Source organism: Pimephales promelas, chromosome 20 (assembly GCF_988280905.1).
Source record: "Pimephales promelas chromosome 20, fPimPro1.hap1.1, whole genome shotgun sequence".
Classification (NCBI taxonomy): domain Eukaryota; kingdom Metazoa; phylum Chordata; class Actinopteri; order Cypriniformes; family Leuciscidae; genus Pimephales; species Pimephales promelas.
This window is the reverse complement of record NC_142788.1, coordinates 13,238,303-13,263,440: the sequence shown is the minus strand read 5'-3', so window position 1 is coordinate 13,263,440 and position 25,138 is coordinate 13,238,303. Positions and strand designations below refer to the sequence as shown.

At 37.2% G+C, this 25,138-nt stretch overlaps 1 protein-coding gene across 2 annotated transcripts in view; it reads left to right on the top strand.

Annotated features, from left to right (window-relative positions):
• Positions 1 to 16,241: 16,241 nt before the first annotated feature.
• cntn3a.1 (contactin 3a, tandem duplicate 1) overlaps positions 16,242 to 25,138 on the top strand; it is a 73,442-nt gene continuing 64,545 nt past the window's right edge. For both annotated transcript variants that reach the window (XM_039652946.2, XM_039652945.2), the window contains exon 1: positions 16,242 to 16,624. The gene's annotated coding sequence lies outside the window, so the exon portion shown is untranslated. The remainder of the gene's footprint in view (positions 16,625 to 25,138) is intronic.

The following is a 25,138-nucleotide window of genomic DNA, read 5'->3' as shown; positions in this document are numbered from 1 at the left end:
CTAGCACCAGTTAATGTTATTGCACAATATAATTTCATATACAGTACATGCATATTTTTTTTTCAAATTGCTAGGTCATGGATTGTCCCACAGTCATGGTTATGATATCACCAGATTACAGATCGTCTTGTCTATCCATATCTTTTGAGATAGATTTACAAATATAACAATTTACTAGATGCAAAATATAGTTGTCTTTAATTTTTTTGGGATATTATGATTTATGTTTTAGTATTCTGTAAAAATTGGAATTATCCTGAACTATGTTGCTTATTTACATTCCAAACAATGACTAAGACATTAGAGACATGATACATGCACTCAGCTTTGCATATTTAAGTATTTTTCTCCAGTCTGAAGCACTTCAATCTGTCCCGTTTGTAAATTATTCATTCCACTGTTATTAGAACATGTGGTCAGCTATTAATATGATAAAAGCAGTTATTAGGGGATAGTCGATTACGAGGTTCCCAAGTGATTATGATAATACCATTCCGAGGATAGAGATAATCTCAAATAAAATGTCAGATAAAGTCAATGTGATATCTTCCCAACTCACGGAACTCACGTTGACATTTCCCAACACTACATTGCTGTTAACTTTAACATATATATATATATTTTTCTAGTCTTCATTTTTATGCATTTCCAAAAATGAATCCGCCTCAAAGATGCAACCTGCATGTCATTTATTTCAATACGGCATTTGCTCCTCACCATTAAATGGTTCAAAAATCCCACACAGTGTTCCAAGAGACATGTTTCCTCGCATATTGCAGTCCTGACCTTTTCTTCCTTTAGTCTGACAGCATGCCGCTGCCAGGACTTACTGTGATCCGAGCTGCCCAAGTCCCCTTTCAGCCAAACAAAGACAACAGTCCATTCAAACCATCTGAAATCAACAATGCCAGTTTAAGGGGGGTTACGAAACACAGTTTTACTAAAAATAACTGACATAATTCACATATATAACATGTATGCTTTTCCCATTTCCTTGTTCCCATTACCTGTTCTGTTTCATGCTAATTACTCCCCATGTATTTAAGCCCTGAGTTTTCCTTCTTTTTCCGTTGTCATCAGTGTTTTTGTGGTGTTTCCTCTGAAACCCTCCACCTCCCCAGCACCACCTGCCTGGAATTCATGTACATCTATTTATGCAGCAGCATATCTTACATGCTCACAGCAACGTGTCACTGTATCTGTGGGCAGTAGCGAAAATTGAACATGCATATCAAATACGTTAAGATTGAACAACTCTCTGAGTAGTTTTGGCATTTATTCCATGTGCTAATGATTAGGAGAAAAAAAGTACAGTGATAAATATGAAAGCAAATAAGAGAGATAACAATTTGAAATTTAACAGCCAGTGAACAGTTAGTTTTGAAATATTTTATTTTGAAAAACATTTATCTGAATTTATTTGCTCTGAATTCACCCCCTTTGAAATTATTTTATTTTGGAAACCATGTATCTGACTTTACGTAGAATTTAGCATTGAAATTTAAACAGGCCAAAATTCTTTATTTCTATTTTAAAAACTTGAATTTCGATGAATATTTTTCAATGCTCACAAATTCAGATGCAAAAAAAAAATCAACTTACAGAATTTCAGATAAAATACATTCAGGTTGATCAAATTCGACTGCCCAAATTCGGATCTCAAATTCAACTGCCCTAATTCAGATCTCAAATTCAACTGCCTAAATTTAGATCACAAATTCAACTGCTCAAATTAAGATCTCAAATTCGACTGCCCAAATTCAGGTCTCAAATTCAACTGCTCAAATTCAGATCTCAAATTCAACTGCCCAAATTCAGATCTCAAATTCAACTGCCCAAATTCAGATCTCAAATTCAACTCTTCAAATTCAGATCTCAAATTCAATTGCTCAAATTCAGATCTCAGATTCAACTCTTCAAATTCAGATCCCAAATTCAACTGCCCGAATTCAGATCCCAAATTCAACTGCCCAAATTCAGATCTCAAATTCAACTGCTCAAATTCAGATCTCAAATTCAACTGCCCAAATTCAGATCCCAAATTTAACTGCCCAAATTCAGATCTCAAATTCGACTGCTCAAATTCAGATCTCAAATTCAACTGCCCAAATTTAGATCTCAAATTCAACAACTCAAATTCAACTGCCCAAATTCAGATCTCAAATTCAACTGCCCAAATTCAGATCTCAAATTCAACAACTCAAATTCAGATCTCAAATTCGACTGCTCAAATTCAGATCTCAAATTCGACTGCCCAAATTTAGATCTCAAATTCAAGTTAAACATTCTCATGGTAACATCCGGGCAATAGTTATGTCTCTTATTTTCTTCCATAGATAAAGTATAAACCACCTTCTTGTACAAGTTTTTTAAATGTTAATCTGCCCTGGTCACTTAAATAATACGGTTTTAAACTTATTTGGATTTATACATTTAGTAATTCATGCAGCTCCTGATGATCATAGCAATTTGAAAATATTATGCAGTTCCATGTCCACTTTTGCATTTCAAAAATAAGGTAAGATCTCTAACATTTCAAGACCAGGTTATTATCTGTTGGTCCTAACAGCATGAACACAATCGCTCAATTGACATCCTGCGATTTGAGAAACTCACAGCACAGGAAGCAATATCGCTGAACCAAGCTGAAGAACTGGTACCTGTCAGTGGAGTTTCCTGCTGTGTAGCCTCCATTAGCTTAGAGAGAGCCCATTACCCTGACTCTGTTATCACACAGGGGATACATCAGGAGACAGCAGAATGAGGAAAGAGTGCCAGAGAGAGAAAGGGAGCACACGTAATTACTTATGACTTCTGTAGCAAGCATGTTGACATGCCACTCATACCTCTGATGAATATTTGCTCACTCACTCACTGAGTATTTTATTTTGTTGCAAGCAGACCCTTGTCATTATACACATATTATACTTTCTGCAGCCAAAATACGGCTGAACATTTGCTCTCAGCATCTCATATTTTCCTCATTGGAACTATTTTGTTCTGTCGCTGCATATTTGAATGTGGTTTTGAGGCTTTAATGACAGTGAAGGTAAATATATTGTATCGTGAAGTCTACACGATCTTGCTTTGATTAAATATTGATTTTTCTTTCTCGTTCGAGAGCCGAGATGAAAAATGCTGTCATATTACTGTCGTTAGGCTGGGTGCCCTTCTCTGACTCACAGAGGGAAAAACATAAACACACACAAACACTCAGATAGAGTAGACATATATACGAATACAGTATCTCATTAGCAAAAGAAGCGAGTCAAACAGAGCATGTCTTGCTCACTGGGAAAATGGCCTCTACAACCTACATTTTGCAAAGCTCCAAAACCTATTCCTACACGATTCAGAATAAACACAAAAGGCAGGCAAATACTGAATATTTTTATTCATTTTGACTACTCAAGATTACATGCAGGGATCTGAGTAACAAAACTATCTCAATAAATGGCCCTAGTCAAAATATCAAAACTGAAAATGCCACTCTAATACCTAAAACAGTAGGAGTATTGTTTTATTTTACACACTGAATAGGTTAGAAGAAATCATAAAAGCAGATTATAAAAGAGCTCAAGGCAGTATGTTTGGTGTGCTCATTCTGTTCAAGCTTCTCTGGTTCCCGTGTTTAGCACTACTATACTGAACTAATTGTACTTGGCAAGTAGTGAAATTTTGCTAAAATGGAGTCTCGTTATATTAAAGGTGCAGTATGTGAGATTGACAGCTAGTGGTTGAAATGGGTACTGCAGGCCAGATTAAAAATATTGGAGATTGTTGTTTCCCCTGCCCCCTCATCCTCAGACTCAATGCTCACTCGGGTTGCCATATTGAGGACAAGCAACAGGAACAAGTGCAATTGACAATGGAAGGCGAGAAGACCTACACTGTATGTTGATATGCTCCCATTAGATATTTTTAGATGGGTGCTGAGGCTTTTTAGGTTAATCTGAGATCCGTGACCCAAGTTGTTTGCAGGTTTCCATGGCTGCAATACACTGTGTTTTCTGCCAACTGGCAATCTGTGTTGTTGAAATACTATTGGGTGAACTGGCAATGGGCGAGATCACACAGACCAAAACAAAAACAAACATTCCAACACGGAACGCACATTTCAAAGTAAAATAAATGGCTGTAGAAGAGTTTTTTGGAGAAACAACCATGTTTCCTAAATATCTTCAAACATGTAATGGTATTTTTATGCTTTAGAACAGTCAAAAACATACATACAGGCACTCATTGGTTAAACGTGCAAGAAGCAAAGTAATATCATGTTTGATGTCATGTTAATATTAATGATTTTTCCAGTAAGCCTGAGTTGGTTTATTTAAGTTGGCCAAATTTTTCAGTAGCACCTCATTGCAGTACACAAGATCCAGGGGGTGGAGTTGGATCCAGATCTAAGGGGTGGAGATGGGTAGGATTAGGGGTGGGGCTAGGGATCGGTTGGTAGAGATAGGTAGGTTTAGGTATATTAAAAGGTGGGAGGAGTTGGATCTGGATCCAACCAACCCATGCATATCCTATGCACATTGCAACAATGCAATCTCAAGGTTGCAAAAATATCACCATTGTTATAATTTACATTAAAGTACAAGAATAAACTTTTGACTTTCTGGAGAATCCCAGCACGTTAGAAGCCTGAAATATTGATATGTTCATGTAAGATTAGTCTTCTGACACTCGCTGAAGCCTTGTGATCCTGGAACATTCCTACACATCACTGACCCCCTTTAAAGCGTCTGAAATGTAAATGTATGTTGGCCTATACAGATCGGGGGGGGGGGGGGGGGGGGAGATAGGTAGGTTTAGTTATATGAAAGGTGGGAGGAGTTGGATCTGGATCGAACTCCTCCCCCTGGGTTTCATGATCTGCAGCGAGGACCTTCTCAAATTTGTTCCTGACAAATACTTGCTTCTGTAGTACAGGACTCAGTGAGATTGTCAAGTTTTATTGAACCGTTGTATAAAATCAATATCTCATTCGAAAATAGTTTTGAATTTTGGGAACAACCGTGTGGTACTGCCTAATTATAATTCAGAATGTGGTCAATTTGATGTTTCATCAAGTTGAAAGATGTCCACCAAGCTCAGGGCTGCCATTAGAGTCACACTGAGCTGTTCATTCACACTATTCCATTTTCCCTCTCTCAACTGAGTTTTTAGATGTGTTCATGACCATAATTGTGCATCATGCTGTGAATGTCCATGTCTTTCATTCTGATGTGCATGAAAACCTGATAGCCTATCTCCTCGCTCTGGGTTAAACAAAGGGTGTTACGATGCTGCCATTAGATTTCTCTTGCATAGTTTTTTTTTTGCATCAGCTCTCCTCAGGCGGTGAATTACGAAATGGGATTCTCTTGAATTCAATCTGAAATTGTCAAATAAGTGGCAGATGGTGGCTTCAGTTGGTGAGAAGGCCGAAAATTTAATTTCTCTGCCATTTATAATCCCTTTCCCTTCAGTCGCCTCTGCATCCCTCCACTCCAGTCCCTTCCAACTCCATCAAGCTGTGAAGCCGTCTAACACAGCCACGCTGAACACAACATAAAAATCAAGGGCAAAACCTTGGTGCCTCTTATACCGTCAACCCCTTACATAAACCACAGACCTTTTTTTATGTAATGGCATAATGCTAGGATGATACTAGATTTCTTTTCTATTCCAGTCCAGATCAGAATATCTCTCTCTTGGTATTACAACGAATTATTTATTTCCTTGAAGACTGCAAGCTTGCAACCTCCATGGTGAGAAATGCATCTTCAAGCTACAAGCTGCAGTAGCTTAGTTTACTTTAAACAAACTCTTATTCTTTATATAAGTTGCTCTTATATCCTGATAGACTTATTTTATTCCCAGTATAATCATGCAGCTCACGGAGAAGTCCGCTTCACATTTCCCATGACTAACACAGGGAACATTGGCATTCCTATTTTTCAAGTTTTTAGTGAATCAACTCTGTGGTGCACATTTTGTTCGAGGTGAGAAACAAATGTGGATAGACCTTTTTTTTGTGTGCATATTTTTGGAAGTGCTGACACATGACAGTAGATAGTCATACAGTACACCTAGGGAATCTTATTGTTGTGAGTGCAGGTGGTTTTAATATCAAATTTATTTTGCAACCCACATGCTCTGATTAAAATAGATGTTCCATGTAATGTTTCCTCCAGGGTAATTAATGTTTTTCACTCTAATGAATACGTGTTTACACAGACGCATAATGTAGGATTGACTTCCCCGGCAGAGGTTATTAACAGGGCATTTGAGAATATTAATCGACATCAATAGATTTAAGAAGCCAGGCTGTTCTCACGTAAATAAATGCGTCTCTTGTGTTTTATCGTGCAGTTTATACGCAAAGAGTTTTTACGTGCATATGATACGCAGTTTTTGCATGCATTTGACACGCGTTTGCGTGTAATACACACGCACCCCACACCACTATTTCCACCTAAATGTGTAATACACACGCACCTAACACCACTACTAAACCTACCCTAACCAACCCATGCGTATCCTATGCACATTGCAACAATGCAATCTCAAGGTTGTTATAAATTATAAAGTACAAGAATAAACGGTAACACTTTAGAATACGGTTCCTTCGTTGATGAATAACTACACAAGAACTAATGAGTAACACAATATTAACTATCTAGTAACTATTATTAACTAACAAGAAACTCTGATTAACGAACTAGTAAGTAATAGCGCACAGACGAAAGTGGTAGTTTACTATTAAGTAATCAATAACTACTATTTTTTTAATACTTCCCAGAGAACTACTGAAAAAGTTTATTAATAATCTAGTAACTACTATTAACTAAAATAAACTCTTATTAACGAATTAGTAAGTAATAGCGCACAGGCGAAATTGGTAGTTCACTATTAAGTAATCAATAACTACTATTTTTTTAATACTTCCCAGAGAACTACTGAAAAAGTTTATTAATAATCTAGTAACTACTATTAACTAAAAGAAACTCTTATTAATGAATTAGTAAGTAATAGCTCACAGATGAAAGTGTTACTAGATACTTCTGTGGGAATTACTAATTATTTGGATCCGTATTATAAAGTGAAGATCATTGGAACTAACTAGTAATGACTCAAGTGTTACTACATGATCTAGTCATGATTTGTGCAAATGTTTGAGATTTTTTGGTGAACTTTAGTAACTTTTAGAAATGTCTTTAGTAACACTTGAGTAATTACTAGTTAGTTCCAATGATCTTCACTTTATAATACAAATCCAAAAACTTAGTAATTCCCATAGAAGTATCTAGTAACACTTTCATCTGTGAGCTATTACTTACTAATTTGTTAATACGAGTTTCTTTTAGTTAATAGTAGTTACTAGTTTGTTAACAAACTTTTTCAGTAGTTCTCTGGGAAGTATTACAAAAAATAGTAGTTATTGATTACTTAATAGTGAACTACCACTTTCATCGGTGCGCTATTACTTACTAGTTTGTTAATCAGAGTTTCTTGTTAGTTAATAATAGTTACTAGATTGTTAATATTGTGTTACTCATTAGTTCTTGTGTATTTATTAATTAACGAAGGAAACGTATTCTAAAGTGTTACCGAATAAACTTTGACTTTCTGGAGAATCCCAGCATGCTAGGAGCCTGAAATATTGATATGTTCATATAAGAGGAGTCTTCTGACACTCGCTGAAGCCTTGTGATCCTGGAACATTCCTACACATCACTGACCCCCTGTAAAGCGTCTGAAATGTAAATTTATATTGGCCTATACAGTGCAGTTGCTTTCATCAATAATAATCTTTCAGTGCACTAGACTCTTTAAAGTTTCATTGGGCTTCACTTGAAAATAATTTGGAATATTTATCCATGATTTACTGAATGGGCTCTGTTGAGAGAATTACAAGGCCTACCATTTTTGTTTTGTTTGTTTTTTTGTACATTTTTTCAATCATTTGTCTGTCAGTGAACATGATGGGAATTGCAAAAATAACATAGAAAAAATACAGCAGGTCAAAAACACTTGGAAGATTTCTAAATTGGATTAAAAACCGTCAGCAGTGGTGTCACTAGGCAGTGACCATATTGTTTGTCTTTGGCATGCTGAGAAATTCAATTTGGGAATGTTTTCCTGCCAAACCGTCTGCAGTCCTGTGTAATTTAACCCATATTTAGTGAAAAGCCATTTTCAGTTTCTTTAAACATTTGTTGAAAAATGTTCTTCACTGAATCTCTGAGGGTTTTCTAAAACCTTTTCCTGCAGTGTTGTTGGTCACAATGGTTTGTGTTCTCTTTCATGGTTTGTGCAAATGAGCGGCCGGATTGCACTAAGGGTTCTGTTGACTTGAATTTCCCATTAAATCACTGTAAAGCTGCTTTGAAACAATCTATATTTAAAAACCAGTGACAATGGCCAAGCACCAGGTAAGCTATCCCAGCCCTGTGGCCATGTGGAGATTCATTTGAAAGCTCCTGCCTCAACGGACACTCTTTGATAACCGGCAGATTTAAAGCAGAAAACTCTGCATTTCAAAGCAAATCTGTTCAATATTTCTTCACAAAGAATCGTTGTATTAAAAGAAAATCTGTGCAGCTCTCACTTTGAACATTCAGAGAGTCAAGGAATGTGAATAATATCCTTGACTTCTTCAAACCCTCGGCCAGGATGAGCCAGTTTCAAGGCTGCTGGAGCTTTGAGAAAACTGCTACATGTGTTCATTTTCTAGTTCAAATATTTTAGATGTTTTTATTTTTACAATATAAGTTATTAAATTCGTTATCTACTGAATTATAAAAAAAAATGGTTGCACTTTATTTGACAGTATGAACATTTACGTGTTGGGTTGAGGTTAGGTTTAGGGGGTAGGTTCAGGGTTAGAACCTAGTTTGCTTACAAGAGGTTCTCTCAGACTGCTTAAATCTTACGCTAGGGGAACATCTCTTTTCCGTGAGATACTGAAGCCAAAAATTATCCTTAATTTTTTATTAATGTAAAACGCGTTGTGGCAGCATGCAGACATATAGGCAAGGCGACTTATAGCGTGCTTATTGGCTGTCCTGCGGCAACAGCAGCCTATCGAGAAAGGCCCTTTGGTGACAATGGGTCCAATGGGTCTACCAATGGGCCAACGGTTCAAGCTAAATTTATAGGGCGTGGCTTATCTGTGCGATTTATCAAGGTCCAAAAGACCTCACAGGCTCTGAAGCACAGATTTGATGTCAATAGATCTGAAGGACGCTTATTTCCAGATATAAATAGTGAGACGTCACAGGCGTTTTTTGAGATTCGCCTTCGAGGGCCAGGCATATCAATACATAGTCCAACCGTTCGACATGTCTCTTGCACCCCATACATACGATGTGCACGGATGCAGCGCTCGCACCCCTGAAACTTCGGGGCATGCGAGTTTTGAACTACTTGGATGATTGGCTGATTCTAGCTCGGTCTCATTCAGAGCTCATAGAACACAGCGTATAGCTAAGACAGCGCGGCTGTCATATCGCGGCTGACCTCAAGGTCAATCAGGAATGTGTCAAATCTCTGAAACCTTGGAGAACGACCGACTGGTACCAGTTTGGTGTAAGCCTGGGGACTTCCTCAAGTGTGCAGGTGGTGTCTACGGACGCCTCCACCGTGGGTTGGGGAGCGCTGCATAAGGGCAGACCTTTCTTCGGCCAATGGTCAGAACAAGAGAAGCTCCTTCATATGAACTGTCTGGAAATGTTGGCAGTCGACAACGTGCTGAGGCGCTTTTGTCCCCGAATAAAAGGTTACCACGTCTTAGTCTGCTCGGACAACATGTCAGTGGTATCCTACATAAATCGCTAGGGCGGCATCCACTCTAAAAACTTTTTCAGACTGACGGAATGCATCCTGGTCTGGGCTCAGCACAATCTGCGCTCACTGAGAGCAGCACATGTGCCTGGCTCCTGGAATTTGGGGCCAGACAGACTGTCCAGAAACAATATACCAACTGGGGCATGGTCTCTGCAACCGCAGACGATCCTCCGTCTGTGGGAGACTTTTGGCAGAGCACAGGTGGACCTATTTGCATCCCAGGAGAACGCTCACTGTCCGAAATTTTTCTCCAAGAGGAAGGATGCGCTGGCCCACATCTGGCCCCGCTGCCCGCTCTATGCTTCCACACCTCCTGCCTCAGGTGTTGGAACACTTCCGGGAAACTGGATGCTGAGTGCTCCATGTGGCTCTGCTCTGGACCAGCCAGGCCTGGTTCCCAGTCCTAAAGGCTGACGAGCACTGCCCCATGGCCAATTCCGATGAGGAAAGACCTCCTCTCTCAGGCAAAGGGGTTAATTTAGCATCCTCAACCGGAACAGTGGGCCCTGCACACGTGGACCATCAACGGGTACCCGCAAACCTCCCAGAGGGAGTCTGAAGCAAATTTTTGGCTTCAATATCTCACGGAAAAGAGATTTTCCACTAGCGTATGATTTACACAGTACTTGTTCCCTCTTCTAGAGAGAATCGAGATATATATCTGGGTAAAACGTGCAAACCTCGGTTTCTCAAGAAAGAAAGAAACAAACAAACAAACAAACAAACACACACACACACACACATATATATATATATATATATATATATATATATATATATATATATGTGATATTTATTATATGTTTTATGTATATATATATATATATATATATACGTTTCTTTCTTTCATCTATTGTTCTATCTCTATCTACCCATTGTTCTGTCTGTCTGTCTATCTATCATTGTTAACTTATGTCCATCTGTCTGTCTGTCTATCTATCGATTTGTTTGTCTGTCTATCTATTGTTCTCTCTCTCTCTCTCTCTCTCTCTCTCTCTCTCTGTCAGTCTGTCTGTCTGTCTGTCTGTCTATTGTTCTCTCTCTCTCTCTCTCTCTCTCTCTCTCTCTCTCTCTCTCTCTCTGTCGATCTATCTATTGTTCTGTCTGTCAGTCTATTGATCGTTATGTCTGTCTGTCTGTATCAATTGTTCTGTCTATCTGTCTATCAATTGTTCTGTCTGTCTGTCTGTCTGTCTGTCTATCTATCTATCTATCTATATATTCATCTATCTATCGATTGTTCTGTCTGTCTATCTATTGTTCTGTCTGTCTGTCTATCTATTATTCTGTCTCAATCTCAATTCAATTCAATTCAATTCAATTTTCAATTCAAATTGCTTTATTGGCATGACTGTACATATTACAATATTGCCAAAGCTTGTAACACATAGTATAACTGTGAAGACATCAATAATAACAATAAAATATATATAAAACATATATTATACACATGATTCTCCACGCGTAATGCCTAATTTTTATATTTAAATAATATCTCTCTGTCTGTCTGTCTATCGATTGTTCTATCTTTCTGTCTGTGTCTGTCTATCTATCTATCAATTGTTATATCTGTCTGTCTGTCTATCTATGCTACATCCGTCACCAAGGCACCATAGAAAGATAGATGAGGAGGAGATGAGGAAATCATTGCTGTTGAACAAGGTTTTATCAGCAGGAGTTGAGGTCTCTTTGAGTGAATTATTCAAAGCCAGCAACAGAGGTGCATTCTGAAGGAAGGGTCAGAGTCATGAAAGGCCTGCCTTATCACCCTGCTTTTCAAATACTAGCCCTCTGATACCTGGATTTAGACCTGGTGGGAAAAGAGGACAAGCATGACAGCCTCAAAGACTAAAACAGAGATTTACGTAACTTGTGGTGGACGCACATCAGTGGGTAGATAAACAGAGAGGAAGAAAGAGCCAAAGCATAGGAGCTGGGGTAAAAGCCCTTACATTTTTGCAAATGGTGCAGTGGTGCAGCATTAAGTGTGTGTGTGTGCATGTGCTTTTTGGTATGGATCACCAGAAGTAATCCTCATGATACTAAATTCAATTTATGTCATATTCATTAAGATAATTATATTAAATTAATACTAAACTCATTGTCTTCCAGTGCACTCTTGACTGCTTTCCATTGCTCACCACCTTCAGGAATCATTCAATTCCAGTAATAACACGTCTCATAAAAGCACATTTTTAAATAATTGCATAATAATGAATGATATTGATGGCAGTCAAAGATTCATTAGTGGGAGTTATAGCCCACTGAATAAAGCTCTAGAGACATGAACACTGCTACAGTAGAGATCAGTCAAAAAACACAGCTTAACCTGAGACAAAAACATGACAAGCTATTACAAAATAATAATAAAAAATAAAAAATAATAACAGCTGTGCTACACATTTTATATTGTACTCCTTAACTACAGCTCGGTGTCGTTGCATGATAAACACATTGGTTGAGAACTTGGTTGAGAACCAAGTGATCAGCTCATTCTTTTTGGAGCTGATGCTTTTCACAGTCTATTTGGGATTTTGACTTTTTTTTTTTTTTGGTTTGGAAAATGACATACTAAGTCTGACATCAAAAGGAGTCACAATGATTCTAAAATCAAACAATTGAAAACATTCCCATTGGAGTCTCACGGTTATTGGAGTCTCGGTTATCCACAAGTTTCCGAGGGGCGCTCCTGTAAAAAATAAAGTGGGTGAAACTTCCGGCGAGGCGGCGGAAGTAGCATTCCAATGGCATTTTGTGTGTTAGTTAGCGAAGAGGCTAGCCGTTTTTCGGAGAATTATTTTACTAAAGACGCAAATCTTTACGAGAGATGTCGTTACGGAGCTCAGGGACATCATGTGCTGTTCGCGGTTGTATGTATAACCGGACTAAACTAATTCAGTGGCTTAAACATGATTGTTTTGAACATAAGCTGAAAACGAAATCACAGTGATCCTACCAGAGCCCGTCTCTGATCCTGCCAACGACTGTAGTTTCCATCACCTCCCAAAAGACGACGAATCTTCCTGTGTACATTTGTTTAAATTCTTAATATTCTATAAACTTTTATCAGCATGTGTTTGGCTGTTCGCTACTGATGTTACACCTAAACTCAGGATCAAAGCCTGTGTTGACAGAATACCAAATGTGCCAGTTAATGTATTCTAGTAGCACATTCATTTATAATTTTGAATAAACTCCAAAGCACAATGACTAAGTGTGTATTTTTTATTTTAATTGTTTGTCAGCTCGCACAACTGTCTGTCACCATGCCTTGATGAGTATTGATTATTAATAATGTTATTATAATATTCCCAATCAACTACTGCGGAGGGTAAAGGTACTGTTATTTCACCCTTTTTAATTTCGTTGAGGTTGTGTTCCCACATCGTTATCTAGTTTCGATCGCTATAACTTGAATGACTGTCAACTGTTGAATGAACGAGTGTCAAGCATGTCAAATCGCGCTTTGTTTACTTCCAACCGGAAGTCGCGCCCACTTTTGACGCAAGGCATCATGGGGCGTAGGAAACTTGTGGATTGGAGACTCACGGTTATGCATATAGACTATACTATTGTTTATGATACACTACTGGTCAAAAGTTGGGGATAATTAAGTTTGTCTTATGCTCACCAAGGATATAATTGGGGTACACTGTAAAAAAAAAATATTGTTGGTTTGATTTAAACAAGTAAGTTACCTAGTTGCAATGAACGTAAAATTTTGAGTTCATTGAAATAAAAAAATTTAAGTTAATACAACAAAAAAGATTGGTTTAAAAAATAGGAACTCTATTTTGATGGAACTCTAGATGGAACTCTGGATAGGAACTCTATTTATCTTCTCGCTTGTATTAACTTATTTTTTTATTTCAATGAACTCAAAATTCAAAATTTTTAAATTTTAAAACTCAACATTTTTGTATGCTTTTTGAACCACATTTATTACTGTAACTAAGTTGATTTGACAGAAGATAAAAATCACGAATATTAGTATTTACAGTATATACGATTATGTTTGTTTCTTTAAAGAGCTTCAGCCTTGTGTTGAGTCCTAACATCATCTATAGACTGTGTTGTGTCATCCAGGGAAGTTCTTTTATTTACTTTTACTTTTATATAAAAAGGTGAAGATATATTTAATATTTACCTGTTAAACTAACTGATAAAAAAATACGAAAATTGCTGACGCTGCTATATTTGTACAGATATTCAAGCTTCTAGACTTTTTGAATGCATAATGCAACATCTATCACAACATCTTATATAAACGTAAATAATTCTAGTGATGCTACATAATTTAAAAACCATGAGTTCTGTCTCCCTCTTTCAAAGAGACAGCTCCGAGCTCTATGAGTCATTAGCAGGCCCACATGGAATCTGCACACACAAAACTCCACAGAAGCTTCCACAGATTTCCAAAGAACTAAAATAACCAAAAATCAAACAGTCTATACGTCTTCTGCTCTTTGTTTATTAACAATTTTGACAAATTTAACAAAGCTTAGTTGTAACATTTCAATCTAAAACTTAGTTGTAACTAAGTTTAGTTATACAGTTGTAACATTTCAATCTAAAAAAAATTGCAAGTTATGCGCAAAGATCACAACAGAACATACCTTTTTAATGTAAACTCATTAGTGATTGACCTTTTTCTTTTTTTCTCTCTTTTTTTACTTTTGATGGATGTGGAATTAAGAAGTAAAAATCTCAACAGAGCCATGATCCTGGTATGTTTAAATGTCATTTTCAGAAAGGCTATAGCGATAGCTTTGGAAGCCTAGCATCTTTAAAGCCACACCTCCTTCAAAACACATGAACACGGATAACAGGGAGCAAACAAAAGTGTCACGAGAGGAGGTGTTAAACTACCTCATGTCTCAAACAACATAAAATTATAGTAATAATGAACATAAATTGAGCTTATAGAGCTCTGACCTGCAGCACCTGACTGCTGCAGATTCATTTCAGAGTTGATGTTGCCATTGAAACGCATTATCTGATTCAAAAACCTCTCTGAGTATAACATCAGGTTACATCTATTCCAAATAACAGTAATTACGGTGTGAACGCAGCAAAAGCTCATTGTTTTGGTTCAGGAGGAACTGTAAAAGGCTGCTACTGTTTCGGTTGCGGCGCTCTTTGACTGATGTCTGTCTAACTCTGCATAGCATTGAACACGCTAATGACGTGTGATGTCAGCGCAAACAGGTGGTATGGAAATATATACATTGACAGGCAGGTAGGGTGTTGTATCAGGACATTCGGACCAAATGCAATGATTGGACGAACATTTTATTGTTATGGCTTCAAATATATCTATATATGTAGACCATCTGATTGCTATCATGATGTGAAGAGACTTTAAACCAGCATTTAAAAAAATAAAAAAATAAATAAAAAAATCTGGAACAAGTCACCCACCCTGAATTTAATGGAACTTTAACAAAAATGTGACATTTCTCCTCTCTTTAATGAAACATGACACACTGATTATGCAAGCCTAAATGAGAATGGAAAGGCGTAAAGTCGAGGAACAGCTGCTAAAAGGCTGATATGGCCTTTTGGATTTTGGTCTCTGATGGCATGTTAAATATCAGCATATTCCTGAAATTGAAGTGAGAATGCATTGCACACCGGATGCAGAACTGTAGTTTTTTGGTTAATTATAACATTTTATTTTAATTTAACACCCAACACACACCAGAGGAACTTTCACAATACAGCAAAGCCTTGAATGCCTTATTGCACATAAAATGTAAAAACAAGGATTGAATAAGGCTCAATAAGTTGATAAGTAGAGAGTAATATGAATTGAAGCAAAAATTCAGTCATGTCCAGCTAAATAAATGGTTTAGTTAAATACAACTAATCAGTTGAGAGAAAAAAAAGGCATTCAACACACCTAGGAATAAATAGCTATAATTAATAATACATTTTTAAGTCTTATTGCATAACATTTAATAAAAATCCTCTTCCTCCTATCATTACTTATTACTTATCCTGTGGGAAACGGGCAATTCAATTCAAATTCACACTCATGAATTGAAAAGAAGCCAATTCTTCAATTGTGGATTTTGCCCAACCCTGAGGGATACGTTTTATTTCCTCATTAATTCATGAGGTCCTTTAAAATGAATAGATTTTCTAAATGTCTCAAGGAGAATACTGCATCTCAGATCAGCAGACACTTCCCCAACTTTTACCCAATGAGGATGGAATATGTGCATAAAGAGTAAGTAGCTAAATAGCACAGGTCTCAAACACTGAGGACATTTTAAACCCTATATCGTGTTTTAATCCATTATTGATGGATCTTCTAATGCTTTGATGACTTAAGTCTTTTATATCCCTCCCACTCTCTTTCCACGGTATACGGTGTAATATTTCTTTCATGTGCCGATGAACTGTCATATCAGCAGATCAAGTGATGTGAAGTTTGTGTTGCGTCACAGCGGGGATGTGAGCGCGAGCGCGTGGCGCAGTGTGGAGTGGATCCGCGCATTCACCTCTGTGTGTGAGGCTCAACTGAGGATACTCCACGCGTAACGCCTATGCTTTACTTCTCATTTGCTGCACAATAATCCAGTGGGGTATCATCACCGCGGCTTACCGTTTCTCAAGGAGTATCTTGGATTTCCGGAGGCAGAAAATAGGAGAAAGAATTTTTTTCTGTGTCGGTTGCACTTGTGAAGCGCGCTCGACTCGTCTCTGGCGTTGTGGAATGGCCAGAGAGATGATGCTCTTACACTGGCAAACGCGAAGAGGCTGAAAACTGCTGGAAGTCAAACAGGTAAACGAGTTTGAGACAGAAACACGAATAGTTTTAGGACTGTTAAAAAGAAGACGAGCTAAATGTTCTATATTTTTAGATTAGATATAAAGTTCCAAGATTTTGACTAGCAGATTGTGACTATAGCCACTTTTCAAATTGGCTGTATAGCTATTCTTAAAAAAAAGATTTTAATTACAACTATATGGGTTTTAACGTATGATGTCTTATGAAAACTCTTTCAAGCTCTAGAGTACTTCTTTATTTTCTTGCTCTTTAGAAAAACATGAATTTAACGAACCAAAATACCGTTCTGAAGAGCTGTTTTTAATCTCTATATAACCAACTCAAGAACCATTGAGGAACCTTTATTTTTGCCATTGCAAACTTTATCATTCACATTAAGAATTCCTTTCTCCATTCCTCTTTTCTTTTCATCGATATTGCATAATTATTGCACCCTATTGAAACTTTCCATTTTTTTTCCCCAACCATTTTTGGTCAGTGAACCTCAGCAACATCAACATCTGTCCAGAGTCCAGACACTGCCATGCTACAGCCTAATTGGACCTCTCCCAGTTAACCATCTGTGAATTAATTATGAGACATAGGACTGGGTGGAATATATTCCAAACTATCTAACCATTAAAACACTAGAATACATGTGTGGGATATTATTAAAAATGTATCCTGTCTTTAAATTATTAATCCTCTTGTGTTATGATGCCTACCGAGACTTGGGTTGAGATCAGCTGTCCTTTTAATGACGTGAATAATTGCAATGAATTTCGCAACCATTTTTTTTTTTCAAGCAATGTTGATTGTAACTAACACCTATTTATTTATTTGTTTGTTTGAATGGATTTGTTTAATAGATGTTTTTGATGCAGATAGATTTCTTTCTCAAGACGAATCCAAGTTGTATTTTTCTTGACAATGGGCTGGATTTGACATAGGACAAGTCTTTTACAATGCCACATCCAGTCTATGTACCTCTCTCGCATATTATTCTGCAGACTAGAGAAGTGGTAGCGATAAGACAATACATCCGATCCCTTAAATTGCATTTTTTTTATTATATGATTTTGGATGTTAAAACTTAATTTTTTTGAGGAATCACAATCTTTATTTATAGAATATCTGATACAAAAAACCCAAACATTCATTATACATATATATATATATATATATATATATATAGCCTATATATATATATATATATATATATATATATATATATATAATTTAATTGAGACTTGATTCACAGTAAGGAAGTCTGTGTTTAGGTTAGGCAGCGTTTTGCAGAAAGAATATATCCCAGAATAAAAAATGAGGACTTATTATACATAGTAATAATTTGCACTAGAGGTAGAGGCAGTTTTGCTGCACTCTGCTGGCTTGTCAGAGTATAAGAAAAAAAAAAAAAAAAAAAAAAAAACACTGGATGATTTCTCAAGGCATCATTAGGGAAGCCAGATTGTTTGCACACACCTCTGTGTTGATGCAAGTCAAGGGGGAAGAGACAAGGAGGGAGGCTTGTCTTCTGTGACATATTACATTTCCCCCTTCTCCCAGCATTGCTTGTTAAGTCATAGAGAGCTGATATTTATATGCAGCAGGTCGAGGCTGAGGTGTGAGATGTGCCGTACATACTTCAGATTTCTGCACCAGAGATTTTACAGACAAATACTACAGGATTTTGTTAGAAAACGCATGATTAGTTTCAGTCTGAGAGTCACATATTTATCATTAAAGAGAATAAAGGAATATTCGGGACCGTATGCTACAGATGCTGGTGAATATTACAGAAAATATTCAGCTCTTCCCTCGGTTTCTAAAAACAAGCAAAAAATACCATCTGTAACAATCTTGGCTTGCGACTCAATTAAGCCAGCAGTCACTTAAGAGTTCAGGACACACACAAGGCATGAATGAAGGAATTAGTGGAAAACTGTATCAATGCTTGAAAACAGACAAACAATGGCATAAACAGATTACCCAACAAAGTATATTGAAACCACAGCAGTCAAATCAAGAAAAATAACACTTATCCCAGAGTCCTTGATCAAATAGTCCATGTGTGAGGAGTATTGTCCTGATGTACCGATCCTTAGTCCTTGCGCCCCAAAAATGAACCATAAATGTCCAGAAAAACCATAATAATCCTCCAAATGTGGTGCACTGGCAAAAAAAAACAAAAAAAACAAGTCTTCTCTTTAACCTCGATGAGTAATTTGCCCATAAATGACTCCAAAGGAGAAGACTAAAAAGACACCCATTTGTTTGGTTCAAAACATGCCTCTCTTTCCCCTCTGGCTTGGCTTCCTTTTCTCCAAAGAAGGCCTTACTCTTCAAGGTGCCCTTCTATCAAAATAAAAGTCCCTTTTGCCCACTACAGGATATTTCCACACCAAACATAAAAGTCCCACACACAAAAAACAGAACTTCAACTAGGGTTCTCCAAAATTTGATGCATAAGCTTTCAATTAAAGTAGACCTCCATCGTAAGTTTAGTTTATAACTGTCACGAGTCAGTGGTATAATATCCCTTACAAAAAAGGAATGTATTAGTATTCTTTTACACTAAAAATAAGAAAGTTTACCTTTAGTCTACTTTTTATACTTCTCAGAAATATTAAAATTGCACTTAGCTAAAGGCTACTTAACTTATTCACTTTTTCACATAGTTGTGTATACTCTCCTATACACCTAAATTGTGTGGAAACATTGATTTATAAAGAAAACAGATATGTTCCTAATCCTTAGTATCTGAATTTTTGTGTAGGCTATAGTCCACTGGCAGTGTAGCTACTTAGGAATTTACTTAATATCTACTTCACTTAGTTCTCCGACTATCCATGTTTTTTTACTCTTATATGGTAGGGGGCGCTATTACACATGTTCTGAAAGAGTACTGAATCGCCAGATCAGAACAAATGCGAAGAAGAAGCAGAAACAAGTCATGGCTGTGACCAAAATCTCCACTCAAACCACTACTCCCTACCCCCTATGTAGTAGAGCACTATATAGTAAGCTCAACAGCATAATAGGAACACCACTTTCGGACACTACTCGATCGTCTCTCGGCGCCGTTGATTACATCATCTGTTAGCTGGTGCCCAGCCGGCTCTGGGCTAAATAGATTTCTTTAAATGAATACATGATATTATATTGAGCTTATTTCTCCAAAAATTTAAAAACTAAAAGTCATTTCTGGCCATTTCTGTTATGCGCTACTGGTATGTAGGGCTTGGGTTAGTGACCATCGGTTGTACACTACTTTTCAAAATTCATTCTGGGATATATTTAGTGGACTATATAGGATATAACAACCATCACTATACATTGGGAATCGGACAGCACTACAAAATGGCGAGCTCACTATATAGTCCACTATGAATGAAATATCGACCCAGGAAGAGGTAATGACTGTAACAATACTTTCCTCAGCTTTTTGTTTCAAATGTTGCTTTTTTTGTGTGAAACTTACCCACATTCAAGTGTTGATAAAAAGGATGAAGCTAGAAAATGGTCAAAGTATAGTTAAAGGTATATTTCAAGTATGAAAAATTAATACCTAAATAGGAACATAGTAGTAGCCTATACTTAAAGTGCAAAAATAATACATTAATAGTTAACTATAATATTATAGTATGATATTAAGTGCACTAAATAAACTTACAAGTATACTTATTATAGTATAAAACTTCTAAAGAAGTTTACTAAGAGTACTTTAAAGTGTACTTTCATAAACTAAAAAATGTGCCTACAAGTACTGGATATACTATAAGTATACATAAGTTCATTTGTAGCTGCAGTACAAATGGAAAACGTAGTTGTAAACTACTGTTACACTTAAAGTATACTTAAAAGTATACTTTTATACACCAAAAATGGGCCAATTTACTCCCAAGTATTGATATAGTACACTTAGTACACATATACTAAGTTTATTAGTTTACTTAATACATAAAATATACTTAAAACTATAATTAAACTTTACTTAAGTATAATAAAATTAACTTTGTAAGGAATGAAACCAGCACATTTCTATGTTGCTTCATTCAAAATTCAGTCATATGCAGCTAGATGAACCATGTAACTGTCGTTTCTTGGCTCTTGGATGCATTAATTTTTCATTCACACCCTCTAGATTAGAGTTCAGTCAGAGTGCACTATACCAACTGGAGAATTTCTACACACTCCTCTACTCTACCATACTCACAAATGTTCACGTCAGCTGAGATATTAACAACAACGCAGTTGGTTTTGCACTCGAGAGGAACTGGTTGCATACAGTATGGGTGAAACCATGCTTGGGTTAACACAAACTCAGACTCAGAGGTGTTTGTGGATCAAGTGAAGTCAAGGAAACAAGATAAAAGATTGATACCTTCAACCCGAGATTGTGCCAGAACTGGAAAGAGTGGGTGTCTCATTTATGTTTAAAAAGTAGAGAGCACACATACATCCCATGAACAGCAGAGTGAAGATTCTATTAATACAGACTTCATTGAAAAATTGATGGATTTCTAGACAGAGGTAGTGCCAAGGTCACAGCCTTTAAAGCCAGACACTGCATGCTTTCCAGATTCGTGCTCTTAGATGTGTTTTTCTGGTGTACAAAATAGTTCTGTGCTGTATTTTGCCCCCCTTTGTGCGAGTCAAATGGCTGCAAATATTCTAGTCAGACCCCCCTTTTAACGAATAAAACATGCTATATGTTGGCTTTCATTTGTGACATCAAGCAGAATTTAAAGGACAAAGAAATTCTCTGTGGGCTCGTTTTCAGCTCAGGTTGTTGGCTGAGACATATATTGCAGTTCATGTGCAGAGTTTTGAAATGCATCCACAGACCATATCACACAAACAAAGCAAACATTCAAAGCCCCAACACGGAGCCTGATGGTGAGGCATGTGATAGGCCTAGTTATGCTGTCACTTTACCAGTTTATATTGTAAGACCCATTTATTGATTGTATGTGGACCCACAATAGATGCTGTTTTGTTGTCTTTGCGTGCAGATTTGTGATGTGTGGATTCCATTATTTCACTTTTGCAAGGGGTACAAGGTTTGGCTGGTTAACATGGTCAATTTACCCCTGATGTTGGTAGATGGCATGTACACAATCTAATGTGGGCAAAAGTTCTCACCATTGACGGATTGAAAAGTAGCCAGATATGATTTGCAAAGACACTGTGCAAAGATGAACAGCAATCTAATGGAAAATTGTCTCCTAGAATTTTAGACTTGGATGTGACTGATGGAGGATGTCTAATTTGTTAGACAACATTTAGGTAAAGATATGTGGGGTGTTGGCTGGTGTCATGAACAGCTCGGTGGAAACAGACAGTGGTGATCCAAATGCAGGGTTTAATGAGAGGAACTCCAGACTAACCAGACTAACTTTCAGAGCAAATCTAAATTTGCCGGAAGTTGTCTGGGTTTTCCCAGGCTATATCTTTACAAAAGTTTACAACGCTTCTGCAGATGCAATATAATAATGTAGCCAACATTGAATAAATACATTTTCATCAAGTCAGATACTGATAATTAATCACTTAAACCCCTTTATCTAAACCTCTCTACATAACCCCCATAACCGCTGGACTCCATGAACCTCCATGTCTGTTGTTTTTTAACACTTTTTACTTGTGTTTGTAGTTCTAACCAAATCCTCGTACAACGTGCGATGGGTTGTGGGTAATATCAGCCGTTAGAGTGTGCATCGGTCTGCGCTTCGGATTCTGATGGATTCTGGGCCTCTTTGGAACACTTATTTCAACATTCTACGATTAGGGACGAACTAATTCTATTTTCGAATACTATTTAGGACGGATAGAATGCGAATTGGGACGCAGCATAAGAAACATAACACTAGGAACTATGAAAACACTCAGCATGCAGTATGACACTTACAAAACTACGCCATGGTACAAAGGGCCACCCAGGCTTAAGACAGGCGCACTAAACAAGATATTCAAACACAGGTGCACAAAATCAAAGGTAATGAGACTGGGTGGAGAATGAGAGAAAAGATGCAAATAATAAGACTGGGAAGGAGTGTCCTCCTGAGGCACTACAGCTGCTGATCGTCACAGCTGGATACTAGTTTTAATCTGCCCTTAAGATTATCTCCCGCTAATACTTTTACCACTAGTGAGCATTTTTTTTTTTTTTTTTTTTTTTGCATGTGTAATGAATAAATTCATATTTGTTGTGCTATGTAAAGCACCTGCTTACTGGATGACCCCATTTGAAGCCCCATTAAACATGGCAATTTTCTGACCATATCACTTGCACATCTGCAGTCTTTTAGTTAAATAAATGTAATGATGCCAAATGATACCAAAGCTAATCAAGAATATAATTTTAAAAACGATGACATGAGTACCACAGCCCATAAAAGTATCACATAAAATCACACCCAAGCTGTTTTCATTGAATTTGATTGGCTTAGGCAGAGTTCCAAGAGCGCTGATAGGATTCAGTCACGTTTACTCCTCATCATCCATATTTTTATGCCGTACATGGTATGGATCATAACCAAAGATCAAAAAATGTTTGTGTGTTATTGAAGTCACTGTAAAAGTCCAGAATTTTCGAGCCCGATCTCATTAAAGTTCGTATCTATAGCACGTATGTCATTTCTCGTGCCATTTATACACCAAAAATAGTTTGGCGTATAAATGGCACTTTTAGAAAAGCACTTTTTGGCGTGTAGTAAGTACGAACTCCCCAACCCCCTTTCCCCTGAACCTACCCAAGGTGTTTTCAGTGCGTAGCATATGCACGCAAAAAAACAAAAAAACAAAAAAAAAACAATCGTAGTATAGATATGCACTTTTAACACAGTCTCATCCCAAAAAGTCATTTAACTGACGTCTTGGGACGTCTTTGGGCCATACGTCAATATCCGCCTTTTTAGGGCCCCCTTAAACGTCGGTAGATGGCGATCCCGGGCCGTCATACAACTGACGCTTTACCTTTAACGTCAGTTAGGTGACGGGTTAGGTTTAGGGTTAGGTTTAGGTATGGGGTAGAGTTAGGATCCCATAACCTCATCTACCGACGTTTAAGGGGGCCCTAAAAAGGCGAATATTGACGTATGGTCAAAATACGTCCCAAAACGTCAGTTATATGACGTCTTGGGATGAGACCGGGTTGGCACTTTCATGAGACTGTGTTGGATTTTCGTAAAAGTCACAAAACTGAAATAGATAAATAGGACTTTTCACTGTTTGCATCACTCCACTTGGTGGTACGTTTTAGACTACGATTATTGTTTGGGTGATTTTCAGGCTCTTTCTGCAGGTTACATTTGTTGCACAAGTAGGTGGCGACAAGTGTCTTTATTAGTCATTGAATCATTCACTCAAATAATTTGTTCAAAACATGATGGCTATAGCTTGCTGAGTTCTTGATTCTGATTGGTTGACAAACATTCCTGGGGTGTGCAATTATTTTCCAGTAAACACAGATATAAAGTGTTTCCAGGTCAATCAACCACATTACAGTTCCATATCACTTTGCCAAATTATTTAATTTATTTCAAAGGTCCTTATAGCCTAACAGCAAAAAAACAAAAACAAAGACACTGACCAAGCACGCAATACCTAAATAACAATACCTAAATATTACCAAAATAATCTATATATTTTTCCCGCTCTCTCTCTCTCTCTCTCTGCATGGACACACATACTTTACAAACTACAAACACACACTTGCTCACAGACAGAAACATATTTGATACAAAACATCTGAACTATGTCTTAAAGTGTCATAACCATATGGTTCGCTGAATTATTGAACAATAAACACTTTGTGTCATGGCTGTATTACCACTTCATGGCTGAATTACTATATATATATATGAGCATCCCAATTTCTCCACAGTTTTTCCCTGTATGTCTGTATTCTCGGCTTTTTTTGTTTGTTTTGTTTTTAGAGAAATAAGAGACCCCTGGTTTTGGGTGGTGGGGCATTTGCACATCATGCAGTCTGCAGTTTTCTATTATATTCCACCAAAAAGGTTGATTGTTTTTATACCTTGAACCGTTTCTAGTCCCCGGCACGTTATTCAAGGGCCAAATTACCATTTCATCACAGCATAAATGTAAGTAATTATCATAGTGATGTTATTACCTTCAAAACTCATATAACGCGTGTAAACTCCAGCCACTTTATTTTCCCTGGCATTCTAAATAATAAATTATTTACAGGTATAATATGTGTGCATTGATTGCTATGAATTTTATTACCGAAGGCTGCAAAAGCAGCTTGTAATGCCATTTAGATGCTGAATCAAATTACTTGAGAGGTCTAACATGCCTCGACACTACAGCACTCATTTAAACAGACAGAGCAGCGATCGCCAAGGCATTGACAGAGGCGACAGAGAAACATCATTACGCACTAAATAACAATAAAGTGGTCATACATTTTGTCCCATGGGTTCCAACTTACAAGTCCAACTGGAAATAAGCCCCCGAAAAATACAATCTGCGACTGCCCACATTTATAGGCGACTTAGA